This window comes from Elephantulus edwardii, unplaced genomic scaffold, assembly GCF_000299155.1.
Source record: "Elephantulus edwardii isolate Elephantulus edwardi_28Jun2011 unplaced genomic scaffold, EleEdw1.0 scaffold00270, whole genome shotgun sequence".
In the NCBI taxonomy this organism is placed as follows: Eukaryota; Metazoa; Chordata; class Mammalia; order Macroscelidea; family Macroscelididae; genus Elephantulus; species Elephantulus edwardii.
The window spans coordinates 3,598,221-3,621,606 of NW_006400020.1; the positions used below are offsets into that span (position 1 = coordinate 3,598,221).

Below are 23,386 nucleotides of genomic sequence, written 5' to 3' on the forward strand. Positions count from 1 at the left end.
GTGCATATATCTGCTTGAATGTCAGCTATGGTCTCTTCAGGGTATATTCCCAGTAGTGGAATTGCTGGGTCAAATGGTATCTCTATTTGCAACTTTTTGAGAAAGCGCCATACTGCTTTCCACAGGGGTTGCACCATTTTACACTCCCACCAACCGTGAATCAGGGTTCCAGTTTCTCCACAACCTCGCCAGCATTTGTTGCTTGCTGTTCTGTTAAATTTTGCTATTTTGACTGGGGTGAGATGATATCTCATAGTTGTTTTAATTTGCATCTCTCTTAGGGCTAGGGATTTTGAGCATTTCTTCATGTGCTTGTTAGCCATCTGAATGTTTTCTTCGGTGAAGTGCCTGTTCATATCCTGTGCCCATTTTTCTATTGGATTATTTACCTTTATCTTGTTGTGGTGCTCAAGTATTTCATAAATTCTGGATATAAGTCCCTTATCTGATATGTTATTACCGAATACTTTTTCCCAGTCAGTGGCTTCCCTTTTTACCCTACTGGAGAAATTTTTGGATGTGCATAGGGATTTGAGTCTTAGAAGATCCCATTCATCTATGTTATCTTCTCCTGGTTGTAGGTTTATCATAACTGCTTCTAATCCTACCTTATTAACATCATTGTTGTTGTGTTGCTATGTGCTGAGGAGTTGCCTGTGACTCATAGAGACCCTATGTATGGCAGTTCTGAAGTCTAAGCCAGTCTCACTGACTCCGACACACCTACCTCCTATAACCCCAGTCACTGTGTCAATCCATCTCATCTGAGGTCTTCCTCACCTGTGTTGTCCGTCCATCCTTCCAAGCATGATGTACTTCTCCAAGGACTGGTCCCTCCTGGCCACGTGCCCTAAGTATTTGAGATGGAGCTTCAAAATCCTAGCCTCCAAGAGGTTAGGATTCACAGTTTATAGGATCATTATTTCAGATCACATAAAAATATGATCGTGACCTACTACTGAGAACACTATATCTCTGCCAGTTTATTGTACAGTGATGGCTTGTGTGTCTCTGTGATGCTATACGCTGTGCCTCTAGTATTCTAAATACCAGCAGGGTCATCCATGGTGCATAGATTTAAGCAGCGCTTCCAAACTAAAACAGACTACGAAGGACTGGTCATCCACTTCTGAATTAATGGGTTCTCAAAAACCCTATAAATAGCAGCAGATCATTGTCAATATAGTGTCAGGAAATGAGCCCGTCAGGTTGGAAGGCACCAAAAATATGGCTGTCTGTGAAGAGCTGCCTCCTCAAAGTAAACTCTACCTTAATGACTTGGATAGAGAAGAGCCTCTAGCCGATGATGAACCTTCATTTGTGATGTGGCACAACTTAAAATGAAGAGAAATAGGTGCAGCCTTCCTTGAATAACTAGAACATGGAATACAGAGTTTGAACCTAAGAAAATTGGAAGTTATCAACAATTAAGTGGAAACAAGAAAGATTGGTATACTAGGCTAAAATGAGCTGAGATGGACTAATATTGGCTATTTTGAATCAGATAATAATATGATCAGCTATGCCAAGAGCGATATAACTAAGAGGAATAATGTTATATTCATTATCAAAAAGAACATTTCAAGATATATTCAGAAATATCATGTAAGTGATAGAATAATATCCATATGCATTCAAGGAAGACTTGAATATGATGATTAATTCAAATATGCACAACAATCACTAAAAAAATTATGAAATAGATAATTTCTACCAACTTCTGCAGTCTGAAGTTGATCGAACATTCAGTCAAGATGCATTAACAATAACTGGTGACTAAAATGCATACGTTGGAAACAAGAAAATATTGGTAGTTGGGGAAAACAGCCGTAGTGATGGAAATGAGAGCTTAGATTATATGATAGAATTTTGTACAATCAGTTATTTATTCATGGCAAATACTTTCCCCCCATTTTTAAAATTAATTTTAATGAAAGTTTATAGAGACTTTGGATTTTCATTCATTCATTGTTGCAATTTTCTCCCTGCTCAACCTTCCCCCCCAGTTCTCTCTTCTCTTTGAAAAGTCAAAGAAAAATTCTTTCATTGTTATACAGTTCCCTCCCCCCAAGTCCACTCCAGTGTGCAGCCTTTGTTCTGGACTCCTGTCATGATAATAATACCTAATCATATATCCCTTTTAAACAGTTCTCTCCCTCATCTGTTTCAATGCAGTATACATAATTTATCCCATCTTTCTCAGTCTCCCCCCCAACTGTGGTGTCCGTCCCATCTTACAACAGTGGCACTATGCAGTATTTGTCCTTTTGTGAATGAGATATTTCATTCAGCATAATGTCCTCCAGAGTCCCCCATTTTGAATTATATTTCATGAGTTCCTTGTTTTTCAATGCAGCGTAGTATTCCATTGTGTATAATCAGAGCTGCTCTATCCATTCGTTTGTTGATGGGCACTTAAGTTGTTTCCACTTCTTTGCTATTGTGAACAAAGCTGCAATAAACATGAGTGTGCATATATCTGCTTTGGTGACAGTTATGGTTTCTTTGGGGTATATTCCCAGGAGTGGAATTGCTGGGTCAAATGGCATTTCTATTTGTAACTTTTTGAGAAAGAGCCATATTTCCTTCCATAGTGGTTGCACCATTTTACACTTCCACCAACCGTGAATAAGGGTTCCAGTTTCTCCACAACCTCACCAGCATTTGTTGTTTGCTGTTCTGTTAAATTTTACTATTTTTACTGGGGTGAGATGATATCTCATAGTTGTTTTGGACAAATATATTTTTTTAAAATTCTCAAGGGTGACTATAAATAAGGACTTTGCCTGACGTGATTTAAAACAAGTGAAAATAGGATCTTGAGTTTATACCCTCTGAATTTTAAAGCCATGTTAAGAACATATTTGATGCATTGAATACTAATAACCAAAGACTGGGCGAGTTGTTAACCATATTAAGAACAGATCTGATGCATTGAATACTAATAACCAAAGGCTGGACGAGTTGTTAACCATATTAAGAACAGATCTGATGCATTGAATACTAATAATCGAAGACCAGACAAGTTGTAGGATAATAACAAGAACATCATACACAAAGAAAGCAAAAGGCAAGGAAGAAAGAAAAGACCAAAATGGATATCAAAAGATACTCTGAAATTTGTTCTTGAATATGGAGAAGTGTAAGAATGGAATGAACAGATTCCAAGGGCTGTTTGAGAAGACAGTGCAAAATGTTACAATGAAATGATCAAAGACCAGAATTAGAAAATTAAAAAGGAAAGAACATGCTCAATATTTCTGAAGCTGAAAGGACTAAAGAAAAAAGACAAGCCCTATTTGCAACACTGAAGAATTCTTAGTGCAAAACATTGAATGACTCAAGAAGCATCAAATGAAGATGTAAATACAAAGTCATCAGAAATAATTGTTGACACTCACCATTTCAGAAAGCAACATATGATGCAGAACCAGTGGTACTACAGGGAGGTGTCAAAGCTGCACTGAAGGCAAAAAAAATAAGGATCCAGAAGTTGATGCAGCTCTGGACATGCTCACCTGTGCTCATTCTTCTAATTTGAAGAGATCCTTATTTGTGCCCATCCCAAACAAAGGTGATTTAACAAAATGTGGAAATTATTAAGCAATATTATTGTTATCACATGCAAATAAAATTGTAAAGATTTTTTAAATTAACTGGAGCAGTAAGTTCATAGGAAACTGCTAGAAACTCAAGCTGGTTTCAGAAGAGGCTGAGGTGCAGAAACATTATAGCGAATGTTATAGGGTGTTTGCCGAAAGAGAGATTACCAGAAAGTATTTACAAGCTGTCCACTATGTGAGTCATAGTAAATTATGGATAGCATTGACAAGAATGACGATTCCAGAATACTTAATTGTGCTCAAGAGGGAACTGTATAAAGATAAAGAATCAGACATTTGAGTTGAACAAGGAGATACTACATAGTTTAAAATCAGGAAAGATGTATGTTATGTTGTATCTTTTTACCATACTTATTCAATATATATGATGAATAAGCAGTCTAAGAAACTGGGCTTTGTGGAGAAGAATTTGGTATCAGGCTTGAAGGAAGACTCATCAACAACTTTTGTTATACCAGTGCACAACCTTGCTTGCAGAAAGTAAAGACAATCTGAACCACTCTCTGAAGAAGATCAAAGACTACAGCCTTCTCTATGAATTTCATCTCAATATAAGAAAACCAAAAATCCTCACCACAGATGAGTGGGCAACATCATGATAGATGGTGGAAATTTGAAGTTGTTGATGATTTCAGTTTGCTTGAATCCACACTCAACATCCATAGAAGCAGCAGCCAAGAAATCAAAATACATGTTTCCTTGGGCAAATCAGCTGTCAAGGGTATCTTTAAAATGCTAAAGAGCAAGGATATCAATTAAAAATTAAGGTATATGTGACTCATTTGTTTTATGTGCATGTAAAAATTGGGCAATGAACAAGGAAAACTGAAGAAAAATTGATACCTTTGAGTTGGTGGCTGGTGAAGACAGTTGAATATACCATGAACTGTCAAAAGAACACACACATTTGTCTTGAGGTGTAGCCAAAGTGCTGCTCAGAGGCAAGGATGGTGGGCCAACTTTTGCTTATTTTGAGGATACTATCCGTCCCCTGGAGAAGGACATCATGCTCAGGAAAGACGACATTTGGTGAAAAAGGAAAAGACTGTCAATGAGGTAAATGAACATAATGACTGCAACAGTGACTTTATCACAGCAGAAATTATAAGGGGGGATCAGGGTCAGGCAGTGTTTCCTCTTTATTGAACATAGGTCCCTCTGAGTTAAAATAAACTCAATGACACATAACAAAACAACATTGAGAATCATGTCCTAGCCTAGCTGAAACATATTTTAATTCCATTAATAACACAGTGCTACAGTACTCTGCTTCCAGGCCCTTCAGGCCCCAGGTTTGCTGCTTTGCCCTAGTGAACTACCATCCTGTAAAATTTGTCTAACATCTTGTGCTAGACTGAAAAGTGGTCCCTCAAGAGCTAATCGACTCAATGGCAGTCAGTTTGGTTTAGTGAGAATCCTTGGAACCTGTGATGGTAAAAAATGGATTTTGCAAATGGAATTTTGAGATGGGGAGGTTATCCTGGGTTATCGAAGTGGGCCTTAAATGTAATCATTAACATCTGTTTTAATCATCTTGTTCTCCTGTAACAGATATGCACCTCAAGTGTATGGCTTTAACAAACAAATCTGCTTTACCGTTTAGGAAGGTAGATGTCCACATTTTGGGTGGCAGCTCTAAAGGAAGACCTCTCTTTATGTTGGGTCTGGAGTCTTTGTTTCTTTCTGCATCTATAGACCTGCATTCCTTGGAGATTTCCATGTGTCCTGGCCTTCCCCAGTGTTGAAGAGCTTCTTCATGTGGAATCTTGAGTCTAAAAGGACAAGCTCCACTCCTGACATTCTTTCTCATGCTGCTGAGATACCCACTCTCACCTTGTTTTCCTTCCCTTTCATCTCTTATGAAAGAAAAGATGTGGCCAAGGAAACCCTCCTTGTTTCAGATGATCAGGGCTGAGGTGGAATTAAATGGTGTTGCATTCCACCCTTTATCCTCTTACAACTATGTGATGTATCAACTCATAGGAGATCATATCTTAAAGTATAATGTTCTGAGTGGTAGACTACTATCCACATGCAGATAAGGAAGGCCTGTTAATACGTCTGTCATTCAAATATATGCACCAACAACTACAGCAATAAAAGGAAGAAATTGAGGATTTCTACCAACTTTTGCAGTCCACAATTGACCAAACATGCACTCAAGATGCATTAATAATTGTTGGTTACTGGAATGCAAAAGTTGGAAACAATGAGGAAGAAATGGTACTTGGAAAGTGCTATCTTGGTGATAGAACTAAGGCTGGATATAGAATGTTTGAATTTTGTGTATTCAATGAGTTGTTCATCCAAGTAACTTTTAAAAAAAACACAACAGGACTCCTTACACATGGCCCTCACCTGATGGGCTGCTCAGTAATCAGATTAATTACATATCAGCAGTTAAAACCAGGCCAGGTGCAGACTGTGGAACAGCCCATCAATTACTTATGTGCAAGCTCAACTTGAAGCCAAAGCAAGTCCACAAGAACCAAAATACGATCTTGAATTTATCCCACCTGAATTTGAAAATCCTCTCCAGAATAAGTTTGAGGGATAGAACACTACAGACTGAAGACCAGCTGAATTGTGGGTTGACATCAAAGATATCTGTGAGAAGAGCAGAAGGTCATTACAAAGAAGAGGAAGAAAAGATTAAATGGATGTCAGAAGAGACTCTGAAAATTGCACCAGTGCATTGAGCAGCCAAAACAAAGGGAAGGAATTAATATTGTTATATTAGCAAAATATAAAATATAGCAAAATAATTATAATAGAATGTGCAAAGAGTTGGAGTTGGAGGTAAAAGGGGAAGAATTCACTCAGCTTTTCTAAAATTGAAAGAGATGAACAACAGATTCAAACTCAGAGGTACAAAACTAAGAGGTACTATGGACAAAATCTTGAATCATCCAGGAAGAAGAGTGAAAGAATACACAGGATCTCTGAACCAGAAAAAGAGTTGGTGACACTGAAAAATTTCAGGAAGTACCTTATGGACAAGAGACAATGGTAATAAAGGAAGCCATTCAAGGTGAAGTAAGACATTGGTAAAAATTAAGGACCCAGGAATTGGCGGAAAACCACTTGACATGTTTCATATAAAAGATACAGGCTGGATGTGCTCACCAGTCTATGCCAAGAAATTTTGAGGACAGCTGTTTGTCCAATTGGCTGAAATAGGTCCATATTTGTTTCCATTCCCAAGAAGGGTGATCCAACAGAATGTGGAAATTATCAAATGACATTAGTAGTATCAAATACAAACAAAATATTTCTAAAGATCCAAAACTGCTAGAGCAGTACATTGACAGAAAACTGCCAGAAGTTCAAACTGGATTTAGAAGAAGCAGTGGCACCAGGGATATCACTCCTGGTGTCAGATGGATCCTGGTTGAACACTAGAGAATACCTATATAATACATAATACTATATAATACAAAAGAATGTCTATTTGTGTTTTCTTACTATGCAAAGGCATTTGACCTTGTGGGTCATAAACAAACTATGGCTAATATTGAGAATGGGAATCCCAGAATGCTTAATTATGCCCATACAAAGCCTGTATCTAGACCAAGAAGCTGTTTTCTGAGCAGGGCATGGGAACACTGTTGTTGTTGTTGTTGTTGTTGTTGTTATGTGCCGTCGAGCCGCTTGCGACTCATAGCGACCCTATGTACAACAGCCCTAAACCCTGCTGTATCCTGTGCCAATCGCACTGCCTCTGACACACCCATCCTGATTACCCCAGTCACTGAATCAATCCACCTCATAGAGGGTCTTCCCCTTATGCACTGTCCCTCTACTCTCCCAAGCATGATGTCCCTCTCCAAGGACCTGTCCCTCCTTACAACATGTCCAAAGTATGTCAGATGAAGCCCCAGAATCCTTGCCTCCAAGGAGTAGCCTGGTTTAACCCTCTCTGGAGTGAATCTGTTTGTTTTCTTGGCAGTCCATGGTACATTCAACACTCTCTCCAGCACCACAGCTCAAAGGCATCAATTCTCCTTCTATCCTCCCTAGTCATTGTCCAACTCTCTGATGCATAACAAGTGATTGCAAAGACCATAGCCTGTATCAGGCGCACCTTAGTCTCCAGAGAGATATGTTGTTCTTGAGTACTTTAGAGAGGTCCCTAACAGCAGACTTTCCCATCGCAATCAGGAAATGTGTAAGTCAAGGTTTTATCCTTTCTCCATATCTTTTCAATCTGTATACTGAGCAAAGAGTTTGATAATTTGAATTCTATGATTAATGGGGCATCAGGACTGGAGAAAAACTCATCAGTAACCTGCATCATGAAGGTGATACAACCTTGCTTGCTGAAAGTGAAAGAGAACTTGAAATATTTGCTGCAGAAGATGAAAGGCTACAGCCTTCAATAGAGATTACATTTCAACATCAAGAAGACAAAAATCCTCCCCATCAGACAGGTAAGTAACATCATGATAGATGGAGAAAAGATTGAAATTATCAGCAATTTCATTTTACTTGGATCCATAATCAACACCCTTGTTGATTGTGGATCCAGTATTCAAGGGATCAGGAGATGTACTGCATCAGCAAAGTCTGCAGTCAAGGACCTCTCCAAAAGTACTAAGGAGCAAGGATGTTAGTCTGAATACTAAGGTGTGTCTGACTCAGGCCATGATCTTTGCAATCACTTTCTATGTATCTGAAAACTGAGCAGTGAATAAGCATGACAAAAATAATGTATGCCTTTGAATGATGGTATTGCAGTAGAGTACTGCATATCCCATGGACTCCCCAAAGAACAAACAGATGTTTGGAAGCAAGAATGGTGAAGCTTCGTATGACTTTGGACATGTCAGCAGAATCTGTTCCTTGAAAAGGGATATCATGCATGTAAAGGTCAGTGGAAGAAGATAAAACCCTCAATGAGATGGATTGAAGAGTGACTGCAGCAATGGACTCAAGAGAGTCAAAGATGATGAGGATAGCTCAGGACGGGACAGGGTTCAGATCTGTGGTTAATGGGGTCACTATGAGCCTTGACTTAATAGCACCTAACATCAACAACCACCACCATGGGCCAGCTAGATCAAGAAATCAAATCCATCACCCTCTCAGAACCCTCCTTTTGCCCTGTCCAAGTACTTAACAATGATAACCACATAATCTTACTGCATACATGTACTTAGACAGGACACAATTAAATCCATTCTTAAAAAAGGAAGTCAGAGAGAATTTCATACAGAAGAGGAGGAGGCAGTGTGACCACAGAGACAGATTGGAGAGGTGCAGCCACAATCCAAAGAATGCCAGGAGCTACCAGACAGCAAGGATTCCTCTCCTATTGCCAACACCTTGATATCAGCTCAGTAATAACTGACTTTAGACTCCCACCTTTTAAATCTGTGAGTGTGCATTGACCCCTGCACTTTTAAATAGCTGGATTTCGAGTAATTTGTTACAACAACTCCTGGAAACTAATACACTCCCTTATGCAGGCAGATTTGCAATCTCTCATCTCTGTACCCATAGGCTCTGGAGAGGGAACTTCTGTTACACATTTAACAAGTTGTTAAATGGTCTGCTTGGTTTTGCCCACTTTATCTATTTCCAAGGGGCCTGAGGGCACTTTGCTTCCTCAGTGCCTGACATGGGAATATATACTGAATGAGTGCATGACTAAGTGAATCCCATCAAAAGTGGGCTTCCTTGAGTTGTCAGTCTCCTTTGTCATCTTCCCATCACTTTCATTGCATGTCCTTCCCCTCCATGTTAAGTACTATCTACATATACTATCTACATATGGTTTTAAGTTGTGCAGTGGTTTTTATTTGTCCTTGGCTCAGACAGCTTCCTTTTTATTTTTTATTTTATTCCTTTTTTTATTGTCTCCTCTTTTATCTCCATTTCCAAATCAATCCTATTTTCTTTCATTTCATTTTATTTGTTAAAAAAAAACACACACTCAAACAAACGTATGTCTTATTCTGCAAAAAAGTCAACCATAAAAAAGAAAATGTATAAAGTAAACATCCATTTCGTCCTTTGCCTGGAAATCTACCAATTTGTATCATTTTGAAACATTTGTTCTCTCTTTCTGTCTTGATCATTCTCTGGGGACAATTTTTAAAAATGATTCAGTGATGACTTGAAGGTAAATTGTAGACAGTGTAACTCTTCACCCGTTAATACTCAAGAGTTTGCGTATTCCCTTAGTCCCTCCTAAATCTTCTGCAAACAAGCTATGTTTCCGCTTGTTTCATTAGTACCAACCCCCCTGAGCATTTTTAAGAGTTTAAGGTGAGATGAGGTGAACTGAGCACCCATTTCTCACTCACATCTTTCCCTTGATGATTCAAGCCCTTGAGGTCATTCTCGGTGGTCTAAATCACTTAACTTGTGGTATTGATGGTGCTAGAAATAGGTGGTTCATTTCCAGACCAGGCAGGTTTTACTGCCAGGAGCAGGTGATAGCATTCTTCTGGTTGTGAGTTGAATCTAATTGTTAGTGTAGCTCCTAATCAATGGGTCTTTCGAGCCAAATACTAGATCCTCTGGAGTTTGATTATGAAGTTATGAGTTCAGAGCAAGAATTTTGTTCTTGTTTGGCATCACTGAGTTGATTCTAGCTCACAGAAAGCAAACTGCCTGATCCTGCATCATCTCACAGCCTCTGCTGTCCTTAAGCCCATTGTTACAACCACAGTGTTAGTCCATCTCCTTAAAGAGCTTTTGCATTTTTGTTAAATTTACACTTTACCAACCATGCTGTCTTTCTCCAGAAACTGACCTCTCGTAATACAACCCTGAGGGTTAGGTCAGTCTCCCCATCCTCACATCTAAAAGCATTCCGGATAGACTTCTTCGAAGACGCATCAGTTGGTTCTTTTGGGAGTTTTCTGGCATATTCCATATTCTTTGCCAACACCAGAACTCAAAAACCCCAGTTTTTGGTCAGTCTTCTTTATGAATTGTCCAACATGATTATGAGGTGACTGAAAAGACCATGACTTGAGTCTGAGTCGGGTGCATCTCAGTCCTCACAAGTGACATTCCTGCTCTTTAGCACCTGAAAGAGGTCCTTGGAAGCAGATTTAGAAACAGCAGTCAGTGAAGAACTGTTGTTGTTATGTATCAAGGATTCAGAACTGACTCACAACTGGGCCTCCAGCCAGTTTTCGAAGGCTGTAAAGCACACCAGGGATGGTGTGTGTGTGAGGGGGGAGATTGCTCATCTTTCTCCCAAGGAGGAGCTGGTGGATTCAAACCACCTGCCTTTGCATTAGCAGCAGAACTCCTTACTCCTAGGCCACCAGAGCTCCCTAGTGACGAACTAGTATGAAACTATTATGAATTCCACACAGCCTTGTATTGTCATATCCTGTCTCCATCTGGCTAAACTACCCACCCATGTTTTCCAGGTCAATAATTTTATGTGACATATCTAAAGATCATTCTGGACAAATAAAAAAAAGCACGATAGAAGATAGTTATTCCAAATAAAACAAAATGTCCTTAAAGTTTATCGGTGCTGATATTTTGAACCTCGTTCTTGATAAATTGTTTGCTGTGGCTGCCACCATCTATTTGTCAGGACATCCGGAAAAGCCAGAAATGAAGCTGGGGTGGTGACAACAGTGAGCGCTGCAAAAATGAAGCCATCGTTGTGTGTTCCTGGCCTGCGCTGTTAGCTGCATAATCAAGATATGGGACAACCTTTTGTGTGCTCTTTTCCTTGTTTTTGTTTATCTGCACAGAGCAACAGAAATACTGCTGATTTAAAAACTGTAGTGATTTGAAATTGAGGAAGCAGAGAGTTGCCTATTACAATCTGTAAAGTTTTTGTTTATTTGCCCAGAGCAAAATAAATACTGTTGGTTAAAGAACTATAGTGACTTGAACTTGACTAGCTGATGGGTTATGTACTACAGTCTGTAAAGAGAGTATAATTTGTACACAACCTGGGCACCTTAGTATCAAAAATTGGCCCTCATCCAACTGCAAGTCTCTTGCCTTCACTGGTTCTCTCTTCTCCTTCTTGGCCCATCTCTAGGAGAGAGAGAGAGAGAGAGAGAGAACTTCTATGTATTTAGTAATCCGAAAATACTATTGCAGTTGTGTGTACTGTTGAATTGGAACTGACCCCTAGGTGGCCCTCCAGTGGGTTTTCAGGGACAATAAATTACCTGGGAGGAAATTGCCCATCTTTCTCCTGTGGAGCAGCTGGTTGATTCCCATCACAGGCTTGCAGATTGACAGTGCAGCTTCTTACCACTAGGCCACCAGAGTTCCCACTAAGGGCTATTAAACAGATAATGGGTTAAACAAAATAATGATTGAAGTTTAGATGTTTATCTTATGTATCTATTCACTGCCACCAAATGTGTTTCCATTCATAATGACCCTACAGGGTAGTGAAAGAGAAGGAGATCCTCAACAAGATGAGTTGACATTACGACTGTAGTAATGGGCTCAAATGTAAAACAGATGATGAGGACAACACAGTATAGGGCAAGGTTCATATTTGTTGTTCACAGGGTCACTATGAATTATAGTCAACCTAAAGACAACATCACAGCGTTTCAAGGCTGCAGATATTTGTGGAAGCAGGCTGCCATATATTTTTCTGTGGAGCGGTTCAGCCTTCCGTTAGCAGCCAGGCATCTGTTCCCTGCTCTATCAGGGCTCCTCCTTAATCTAATACAAATGACAACTTTACAAGAGCTGCTTCACTATACACAAATGATTAATCTGATTGCAGATGAATATTTTGTAATCATTAAAGCACATCTGTCATAGTTGCTAGTTGGAAACACTGCTTAGTAATGAATTACTGTATGTCCTTGAAGGTAGTAAATTTCTTTTCTTTTTAAAACCCTGTAAAATTGAAGTTTCCTTCACCAGCAATTAGAGGCATTAATGAGGATGTACTTTGCTTTTAAATGGAAGATGACTATTCACAGGGATGTATTAAATTAATGTAATGGGCTTGTAATCAGCCTTGAATAAGTAGATAAAATTTCAGAAACAATAAAGAAAATATGTGAGTTTATTTTGAGTATTATTTGGAAACTCATCAAGAATCAGCACATAACTTTTATTGCACACTCATGAAGACTCTTAAATGTTAAAATCTGCCTTCTGAGACAGGGTTTTGCCCTCATAGAAACTGAATGCTTGACACACTCAAACCCTACTTGAGTCTGAAATCTCCCAATAGCCAAAGGACAAGGCTTTTTTCCCCTTCTAGATAGTATTAAATAAATAACTTCTCTGCCAGACCCACTGCTAATCTAATCAGGATTGCAGAGTTGAATTGAAGAATTAAGGGAGAGGAGCAAATGGGGGGGGGAGGAGGGGTTTGTGCGGGGAGAAGGGTGCAACAATGAATGAATGGAATCCCAAAATCTCTGTAGATGTTCATTGAAATGAAAAATAAACAACCTAAATTTAAAAAAAAAATTCTTGCTTTAATGAAAATTTCTTAAACTGTTAAGAAAAAAAAAAAGAATTAAGTCAGGAAAACTCAGCTTAAAAAAGGATCTGAGAAAGTGACCCATAATTCAGAACAAACAAATAATTGAGAAAGAGAAAATCAGGAGAGAAGGAAAAGACATAACATACTTCTAATAGGCGTTCCAGATGATGAAACTGTCAAGAACAGAGGAGAGATGCAATTTGGTGAAATAGTTTCTGAAAAAATGTAACAGAATTGACAAAAGGCATCTATGCTTTCACTGTGGCTAACATTGAGAAGAATGGGAATTCAGGAACACTGATTGTGGTCATGTGAAACTCACATCTCAACCAAAAGGCTATTGTGTGCAGAACAAGGAAGCACTGTTTTTGTTGTTATGTGTTGTTGAGTCATCTGCAACTCATAGTTACCCTATGTACAATAGCTCTGAATGCCACCTCTATTCTTAACCCATCTCACTGTATCCGGCACACCTACCTCCCTCCCCCATTACCCATGTTACTATGTCAATCCATCTCAGCCAGAGTTTTCGTCTCCTGGGCTGTCCCTCCACTCTTCCAAACATGATATCCTTCTCCAAGGACTTGTCCCTCCTGGCAACATGCCCAAAGTATATAAGACCAAGCTCCAAAAATCCTTGCTTCCAAGGAGCACCTTGGTTTCACTTTCTCTAGGGAAGACTTGTTTGTTCTCTTGGCAATCCATGGTATGTTAATTCCTCTTCTCCAGCACCACAACGCAAAGGCATAGACTCTTTCTCTGTCATCCTTAGTCACTGTCCAACTCTCTGATACGTAACAATTGTGAAGGCTGTGTCCTGGAACAAGTGCACTTTAATCTGTAGACTGACGTCATTGCTCTTCAGCACTCTGGAGAGGTCCCTGACAGCAAATTTTCCTATTGCAATTTGTCTTTTGATTTCCTAACTGCTGGTGTCAAGACTATTGACTGTGGAACCAAGCAAACAGAAACTGTTAACAATCTCAATCTCTTCTCAATTATCTTGATGCTGGCAATTGACCAGTGGTGAGAATCTTTGTTTTCTTGATGTTGAGCTTCAATCCATATTGAAGACTGCAGTCCTTAATGACCTGCAGCAAAAGTCCCAGGTCCTTCTCAGTTTCAGCAAGCAAAGTTGTGTCCTCTGCATAACACAGGTTGTTGATGAGTCTTCCTCCAATCCTGATGCCACATTTCCTCCTCATAAAGTTCAACCTCCTGAATTATCTGTTCTGCATATGGACTGAAAATATGTGAAGAACAGTGCATGGCATTTCTCCATACCTATCGAATCTGTGTGCTAAACAAATTATTTGAAAAGTTGGACTCTATGAAGAAGATTATATGAAGACTGGAAGAATTCATCAATAACCTTCATTAGGCAGATGGCACAGCCTTGTTTGCTGAAAGTGAGGACTTGAGTCACTTCCTGCAGAAGATCAAAGACTGGAACCTTCAATATGGATTGCATCTTAATGTCAAGAAAACAAATATTGTCACTGCTCTACCATCGTGGTAGATGGAAAAAATATTGAAGCGGTCAACAACTTCATCTTAGTCAGATCCACAGTCAACACCCTTAGTACCAGCAATGAGATCAGGAGACGAATTGACTGGGAATGTTTGCAGACAAGAACCTCTCCAAATTATTGAGGATCAATGATATCATTTTGAGGACTAAGGTGAGCCTGATTCAGGCCATGGTCTTTTCAATCACTTGCTGTGCACTTGAGAGCACAACAGTGAATTAGGATGACAGAAGAATTGATGCCTTTGAACTGTGGTGTTAGAGAAGAATACTGAATATCCCATGGACTGCCAGAAGAACAAACAAACATTTTGGAGAAAGTGCAGCCAGAATGTTACTTGGAGGCAGAGATGATGAACTTCATATCACATACTGTGGTCATGTTGCTAGAGGGTCTATTTCTTGGACAGGGACATCATGCATGGAAAGGTGGAGTGTTGGCAAAAGAGAGGAAAACTCTCAACCAGATGGATTGATTCAGTGGCTGCAGCAGTGGGTTTGAGTACATCAGAGATTGTGAGGATGGCACAGGATGCAACAAGATTCAGATCTGTTGTTCATAGGGTCATTATGAATTGTACTCAACTCAATGGAACATAACAACAACTGAAGAAGTAAATTTTAAAAAAAAAACTTTACTAAAGACAAAAGTAATCCAATTGGACTAACAACCTCCTTCTTTTTCCACAATAAAATTTTTTAAAATGTATTATTGTTTTATTAATTTAAATTAATAGTTTACAGAGACTTAGGGTTTCCAGTCATTCATTGTTGCACTTTTCTCCCTGCCCACCCCCACCCCTTCAATTCACTCTTCTCCTTGAAAAGAAAAAGAAAAACTCTTTCATTGTTATGCAATCCCTTCCGGCAAATCCACTCCACTATGCAGCCTTCACTCTAGACTTCTGTAATGACAAGAATACCCATTCATTTAATAAAATTTAATAATTAAAAAAAAGAATACCCATTCATATATCCCTTTAAACAGTTCTCTCCCTCATCTGTTTCAATGCAATATACATCATTCCTCCTCTCCTTTTCTGTCTTCCCTTAAGCCTGATGTCAGTCCCACTTTACAACAGTGACCCTATGCAATATTTGTCCTTTTGTGACTGAGATATTTCACTCAGCATAATGTCCTCCACAGTCATCCATTTTGCACATTTCATGAGTTCCTTGTTTTTCGGTGCTGCTTAGTATTCCATTGTGTGTGTATACCAGAGCTTCTCTATCCATTCGTTTGTTGATGGACACTTGGGTTGCTTCTAGCTCTTTGCTATTGCAAACAAAGCCTCAATAAACATGGGTGTGCATATATCTGCTTGGACAACAGTTATGGTTTCTTTAGGGTAAATTCCCAAGAGTGAAATCGCTAGTTCAAATGGCATTTCTATTTGCAACTTTTTGTGAAAGCACCACATAGCCTTCCATAGTGGTTGCACCATTTTACACTCCCACCAACAGTATCTCCGCAACCCTGCCAGCATTTGAGGTTTGCTATTCTGTTAAATTTTGCTATTCTTACTAGGGTGAGATGATGTCTCATAGTTGTTTTGATTTGCATTTCCCTTAGAGCTAGGGATTTTGAAAATTTCTTCATGTATTTGTTTGCCATCTAAATGTCTTCTTTGATGAAGTGTCTGTTCATATTCTGTGCCCATTTGTCAATTGGGTTATTTACCTTTATCTTGTTGTGGTGCTTGAGTATTTTATAAATTCTAGATATAAGTCCCTTGTCTGACATGTCACTACCAAATATTTTTTTCCCAATCTGTGGCTTCCCTTTTCACCCTGTTGGAGAAGTTTTTGGATGTGCATAGGAATTTTATTCTTAGAAGGTCCCATTCATCTATTTTATCCTCTCCTGTTTGTAGATTTTCCAGGATACTTGGAAGACTGTTTATGTTGTAGATTAGGACTTCAAGAGTTCTTCCAAGCTTTTCTTTATTGAAGCTTATAGTCCTTGGTTTTAGTCCTAAGTCCATAATCCACTTTGAATTGGTTTTTGTGTATGGAGTGAGGTATGGATATTGCTTGAGTTTTCTGAAGATAGTTTTCCAGTTTTGCCATCAGCATTTGTTAAAAAGGTTGTCATTTCCCCACTTAACTGATTTCATCTTCTTGTCAAAAATCAGTTGACCCTAGGTAGATGGGCTGATTTCTGGATTCTCAATTCTATTCCAATGATCTATGTGCCTGTCATTATTCCAGTACCACACTGTCTTGACCACTACGGCAGTGTAGTAGGATTTGAAATCAGGGAGGGAGATGCCTCCTACCTTGTATCTCTTTTTAAGGAGTACTTTGCTTATTCTGGGCCTTTTTCCATTCCAAATGAAATTGGAGAATGCTTTTTCCATCTCGTTGAAAAATGGAATTGGTATTTGTATTGGGATTGCATTGAACATACAACCTCCTTCTTAACAACAAAAGTCAGAAGACAGTGGAACAATATTGTCAATGTGATGAATAAACTGTCAACCAATTCATAAGAAAAATGTTGTTGTTTTGTTGTTATTGTTGTTGTTAGGTTCTGTCAAGTCGAGTACAACTCATAGCAACCCTAGGAACAAAAGATCTGAACCCTATTCTGTCCTACACCATCCTCACACTTCCTGACACACAGTCACTGTGTCAATTCACCTGTTGAGGGTCTTCTTCTCCTTTGCCAGCCCTCCACCCTTCCCAACATCATGTCCCTCTCCAAGGAATAACACTTCCTAGTAATTGTCCAAAGTACGTGAGGTGAAGCCTCATCATTCTTGCCTTCAAAGAGCACTTGAGTTTCACCCTCTCAAAGCCATATCTTTTAATTCTCTTGGAATATTCAGTGTTCTTCTTCAACACTATAGCTCAAAGGCATCAGTTCTTTTCTTGTAATCCTTATTCATTGTCCAGCTCTCAGATGCATAGCAAGTAATCAGAAAGACTATGGCCTGAATCACATGCACCTTAGTCCTCAAACTGTCATCATTACTCCTCAATAATTTGGAGACATCCCTAACTGCAGATTTTCCCAGTGCAAAGCATCTCTTTATTTCCTCATTGCTGGTACCAAAGGATGTTGATTATGGATCCAAGAAAGATGAAGCTGTTGATGTTAAGAAAAATGACATGAAGATATTTTCAAAATTATGATAAATTTGAAGCTCAAAGAATTTCACTAAAAGAGCTACTGACGTTTCCTTCATTTATCAGAGCTTCTAATTAGAAAATTTTCTTCAGGAAGAAGAATACCGATCATATACTAGAAGAATACTAAGATCCAAAGAAGGACAGTGGTGAGCACTGTTCATAAGAGCCAGACAATAGAAACAACTCAAATGTCTATTAATTGATAAACGCATAAACAAAATATGGTATATGCATAAAGCAAAACATTACTTAGCCATAAAAAAAGAATGACATGCTGATAAATACTGACCTTTGAAAACATAATGCAAAATGGAAAAATCCAGGAAACAGATGTCCTTTGATACAGAAGGAAGAAACTGGCAAAGACTTAACTGGAAAGATGGAACCTAATCTTCACATTCGTTATGCAAAGAGATTATGTATATTCAAATATCTCTTTGCCCACTCATTTCTCCTTAGTAATTTTAAAGCATCTGACTTGCTCAGAATTTATGGTTGTCTGTGCCTTTGTTAGTTGTTTTATAATATTTAGGATTAGACTTAGGAATGGTCTTCCTTTTGTAGTTTCATAGAATGTAAAATTGTCCTCCTACATGGTTTTGACAACTGTTGTTTAATTGTAGGAAAGGTGTATATGGCTAATTTTAAATCTGTCAATGTAATGAATATTTAAGTTAATTCTCATTTCAAGCACATACATTTCAGATTCAGTTCATGCTGAAACATGAATAAGTTTTATAATAATACATAAAGATATAGGAGGAAATGGAAAAAATGTTATACTGAAAGTTCTTTCAACCCTAAAATGAAGATTAACATGTTGCCGCACACTTTTAAATGGACGACTGTGCTTAGAAATACTTTTTTTTTCAATATATTACTGTCATTTGCGGCAACATGTTAAAATAATAATAGTAATATTGACATTTCTGACTAGTAGATGTAGAATATCCCTTCTAGTTCTACTGGTATCTGTATATCAAGTCACTTCCTGAGAGGAAAAAAATGCTACAGATTTGTATCTCTGATTCTATAGCACTTAGAAAATAATTAGTCATTGGTAATTTCTACCATCCCTACAAGTAGAGGCAAGGATGGCGAAATGTTGTTTCACATACTTTGCGCATGTTGTCAGGAGGAAAACATCGTACCAGGAAAGGTGGAGAGTCAGTGAAAGAGAGGGAACCCTCAAGCCATGGATGGACACAGCGACTAGCAATGGGCTTGAGGAGGATGGAGATCATGACAAAGACACATTAAAGTTCATAGAGTCCCTGTGAATCATTGTCAACAAGACACCACCTAACAACAACCGCTATCCCTATATCAGATTCATTGGTTTTGAAAACCATTATCAAAAGCAAAATGAAGGTTTAGAATAATATATCATTAATTTGGTACGTGTGGGTGGTACACACTTGACTGCTAATCAAAAGGTTGGAAGTTTGAGTCTACCCTAAGATGCTTTGAGGGGGGAAAAAAACTCAAAACCCTAATGATCTACTTTTAAATAAATAAATAAATAAAAGTCAACCATTGAAAGCCCTACTAAGTGCACAGTGCTCCTCTGACGTCTACGGAGCCTCCCTGAGTCACAGTTGACTCAATAGCACATTTTTGTTGTTGTTTATTTATAAGATATCCTTCCATCTTCATGGAAAAACCAGACTTGGGAAACAGTGAACTCATTCATTTACTGTGTCTGCCAAGCCGCAGGGTGACAGTTTTTAAAAAAACAGAAGCTATTTGACTGATTGCTTGGACATTTTAGATACAGACAAAGATAAAATGCAGAGAGATAACTTTATTATTATTTCTTAAAACCTCTTTAGCTTCTCACTTTAGATCATTACTGTTTTTTTACAGTGCTTTCCGTATACATTGTCTTACTCATTTAGGCCTCCCCCAAACTCTTTAAGTGTTGGCTTCCTATTAAAATTGATAAAACTGGAAGTCAGAGAGGAAGTGCATTCCCAGGGTGACTTATGATGAGTAAGTGACAGAGGCAGGTCTCCAGACTTTTGGAACAGTGCTTACTGTCTGCCTCTTAAAATAATATCTCACCTATAGAACAAAATATAAGGAAAAGATCTTTCTTTTTTGTACCCACCCCAGTTTTCCTCTTGATAAATACTGCACAGCATCCCTACCCCATTTTCTCATTTTCCTTACTCAGATCTCATCTGTTATGTCTTGCCATGTAACAAATCATCCCAAAGCTTGGTGGTTTAAAAGTATAAACATTTATATTGCTTATGAGGGAGTTGGTCAGCTGAGTGATTTTATAGATTCAGTTGGCATGTCAGCTGGGCTAGAGCAGCCAGCCAGCCTCACCTTCATAGTGGCCGTTGGCAGGTAATAGGTAGACCCTAACTACTATCAGATAGGGTCGATTGTGTTGCCTGTCTTTCATCATGCAATAGACCAGCCTGGACTTGTTCCCAGTAAATTGTCAAGAAAATAAGGAATACAATGCCTTTGGAACTAGTACACCTTCACTTCTTTTAGAGCCTATTGGCCAAACCCAAATTTAAGGAGTAAGGAAACAGACTCAACCACCTTATTTATTTATTTTTAAAGAGGGAAGGTTTGAACTAATTTCTTTAAATACAGGGTGCTTTGTTGTTGTTGTTGTTGCATGCCATTGAGTTGGAACCAACTGACCCTCCAGCATGTTTTCAGAGGCAATTGATTGCATAGGAAGCCATTACTCATCTTTCTCCCAAGGAGCAGATAGTAGATTCAAACTGTGTGCCTTTTAGTATGCAGCACAGCTTCTTACCACTACGCCACCAGAACTCCTCATACAGACTGCCAGCAAAGACATAATCCAGTATCATGTTACATCTTGCCATTACCCTGGTGGAATAATTGTTTAAATTATACATATTTCATGAACATTTGGGATAAACAAAAGTCATTTAGTGCAACCATTAAAGACAAATATCATCTGGATTCTAGTGGCGTGTACTTGGGGCTGTGGGAGGTGGGGTGCAGGGGGATTGTATACCAATGAAAGTATTTTTCTTTTACTTTTCAAAGAGAGAAGTGAACTGGGGAGAGGGCTGGGCAGGGAGAAAAGTGCAACAATGAATGAATGGAAATCCAAAATCTCTGTAAATGTCGTTAAAAATAATAAAATTAAAATTTTTTAAAAAAAGAAATCAAGTCACTTTTAACAAAACAGGATCATCTCCTGCTAATCTGGAATCCCATTGGGTTGGAGGCAGAAATGTGTGGGCAAGAGATGGGCACAGACACACTTCCTAGAGGGTGGCCATGGCACTGACAGGACCGGACAGTTTGTTGTGGTCAGGTGAGCATGCCCCAGGGACAGCCACACAGAACAGTTTAACAGGCTGTGAGGCAAGTAGCTAAGCTCAGATCCTACCTTCTTTGGTCTTCTACCACGTACACTGTGATTTTAGGAGGCTCCTGAGGGCCACCCCACCAGCTGTATTGTGGGTACCCTTGGTAAGGGTCTAATTCGTAAGAGGATGAATAAGATCCTTTCACAGACCCGAGAGGGTAGACTGAGCTCAGACCTCATTGACTGCTGTGGAGAAGGTGGGTGTGGGGCCCAGTGAACTGGGTGTGTGTCCAGTGAATTGGGACCGTGATACAGTGGAGGGTTTCCATGCATCATCAGGACTGCTCCCTCATCCTCTCTATCTTTGATCTTCACAAACATCAGTTGAGGCTGCATGGTAGAAGATCCAACAGGATCTTGACTCCACCACTGGATGGGAAAAGATGTAGATGGAGTGTAGATACAGAGAATGAGGAATTGTGTCCAGTTTTACAATCAGTAATCAGCTTCTTTTCAATTTGTTTATATTAGGATATTAATGATTTTCTAGTTGAAACCTTTCCAAGAGTATCTGCTTGGAGGTTTTTTAAGGGGATGGGGAACAATATAATAGGACAACGTTAAATTAAAGCAATGACAGCAAAATACTGACTGTCATCGTCATCCTATGCTGGGATGCCATGAGCTAATTTGCTGTAAGTGAGCTCGCTCCTCTGTCTTTCAGTCCAGCTGTGACTGACTCCAACATCAGTGTTTAAACACCCAGCTGGTGCCATCTATACTGATCATTTAAAGAATTCTGAAGTAAGTCATTTCTATTCAACAATTACTTAGAATGTAAGATTTTCATAATTATCCAACCAGTGCCAAACTTCTTATGAATCTTTATTATTCTCATTGCTGCCAAATGCAATAGATTGTAAATAGAAAGCATGGAAATAGCACATAGTATCATGCTACATTTGTTTCCCATGAGGAATAGTGATCACAATTATGGCCAAGTGCCTTTATTAGGAATACAAAATTCTTGACTGATTAAAGGGACATGGATATTATATATCAACTATAAAATGGGTTTTCAACTTTTCTGTCTCTTTTTTTTAATATTGAGTTTTACTTCAGCACATATAATAAAGCTGAAAAACTTCAAAGGCATTTTGCATTCTGCAAAGGGTTCCTTGTGGTTGTAAGTATATTTGAAATTTAAATAACTCTGTGGAATTTAAAGCTAGCTGAAATTATGTACTGTGGAAGGACAGGGGAGGCAGTGCCTTAATCATTGCTGATGTATGCTAATAGAAGATATTACACTGTTGTACCTGGATGTGTTATCAAATAACAATGTATGAGCTATATATGATAAACATCTTGTGCAGTGTGTAAAAAACAGCTCTTTAATCTCTGTGAAGTTCTTCTAAACTGCTGTGTACTTCTTCAAGCAAGTGTTTATATCCTCTGGGATATATGAAGGAAAAGAAAATGAGGCTCAGCTAGGAAAAACTTTTGTAGTCCATCTTCTCCCCCCCCCCCCTTGTTGTGTACCATTGAGTAGCATCCAACTGGTACGGAAGGAGATTTCTCCTCCTTCTCCAGCAGAGAATCTGGTGGGTTTGAACCAGGCACCTTTGGGATTGCAGCACAATTTCTTGCCACTAGGCCACCAGAGCTCCCTTGCAATCTGTCTTTTGAGTGTGGATTTATTTCATTTGATACTTTTTTCAAGCAAGTATTTATTAAGTCCCATAGAAGTTCTTGAGGAAAATGGACCTAAAAGATATATATCCAGGAGGGAAAGGATAACCTGGTTACTGTTTTCTTTATTCCAGTGAATGACCTTGAAAATTCAGTGAAGGATTAAGCTATGGTACATTCACATAATGGAATACTATGCAGCATGCAGGTGCAATGAGTTTGTAAATTACTCCCTAACATGGGAGGGACTGAAGAGCATTATGCTAAAAGAAAACTAACTCAGTCTCATAAAAACAAGCACTGTATAAGACCATTATTGGAGAACGGGTATGAGGATCCAAGGAGGGGCAGGGGAAGGCTTAATTATAGGGTCAGACAATTTGATGGGTAGAGAGAGGGGTGAGAAAAGGAAAGTGGAGAAAGATTTGGTGTGAAAAACAATGTGTACAATGGAATACTTTGCTGCATTGAAGAACAAGGAACTCATGCAATATTATTCAAAATGGGTGACCCTGGAGAACATTATGCTGAGTGAGGTATCTCAGTCACAAAAGGGACAAATGCTATATGGTGCCACTGTTGTAGAATGAGGCTGGCATTGGGGTGGGGGTAAGACTGAGAAAAACTGGATGAAATATGTTTATGGTATT

At 38.8% G+C, this 23,386-nt stretch overlaps 1 protein-coding gene across 1 annotated transcript in view; it reads left to right on the forward strand.

Annotated features, from left to right (window-relative positions):
- Positions 1-23,386, forward strand: part of NIPAL2 (NIPA-like domain containing 2) — a 289,050-nt gene that overhangs the window by 182,306 nt on the left and 83,358 nt on the right. The window lies entirely within an intron of this gene.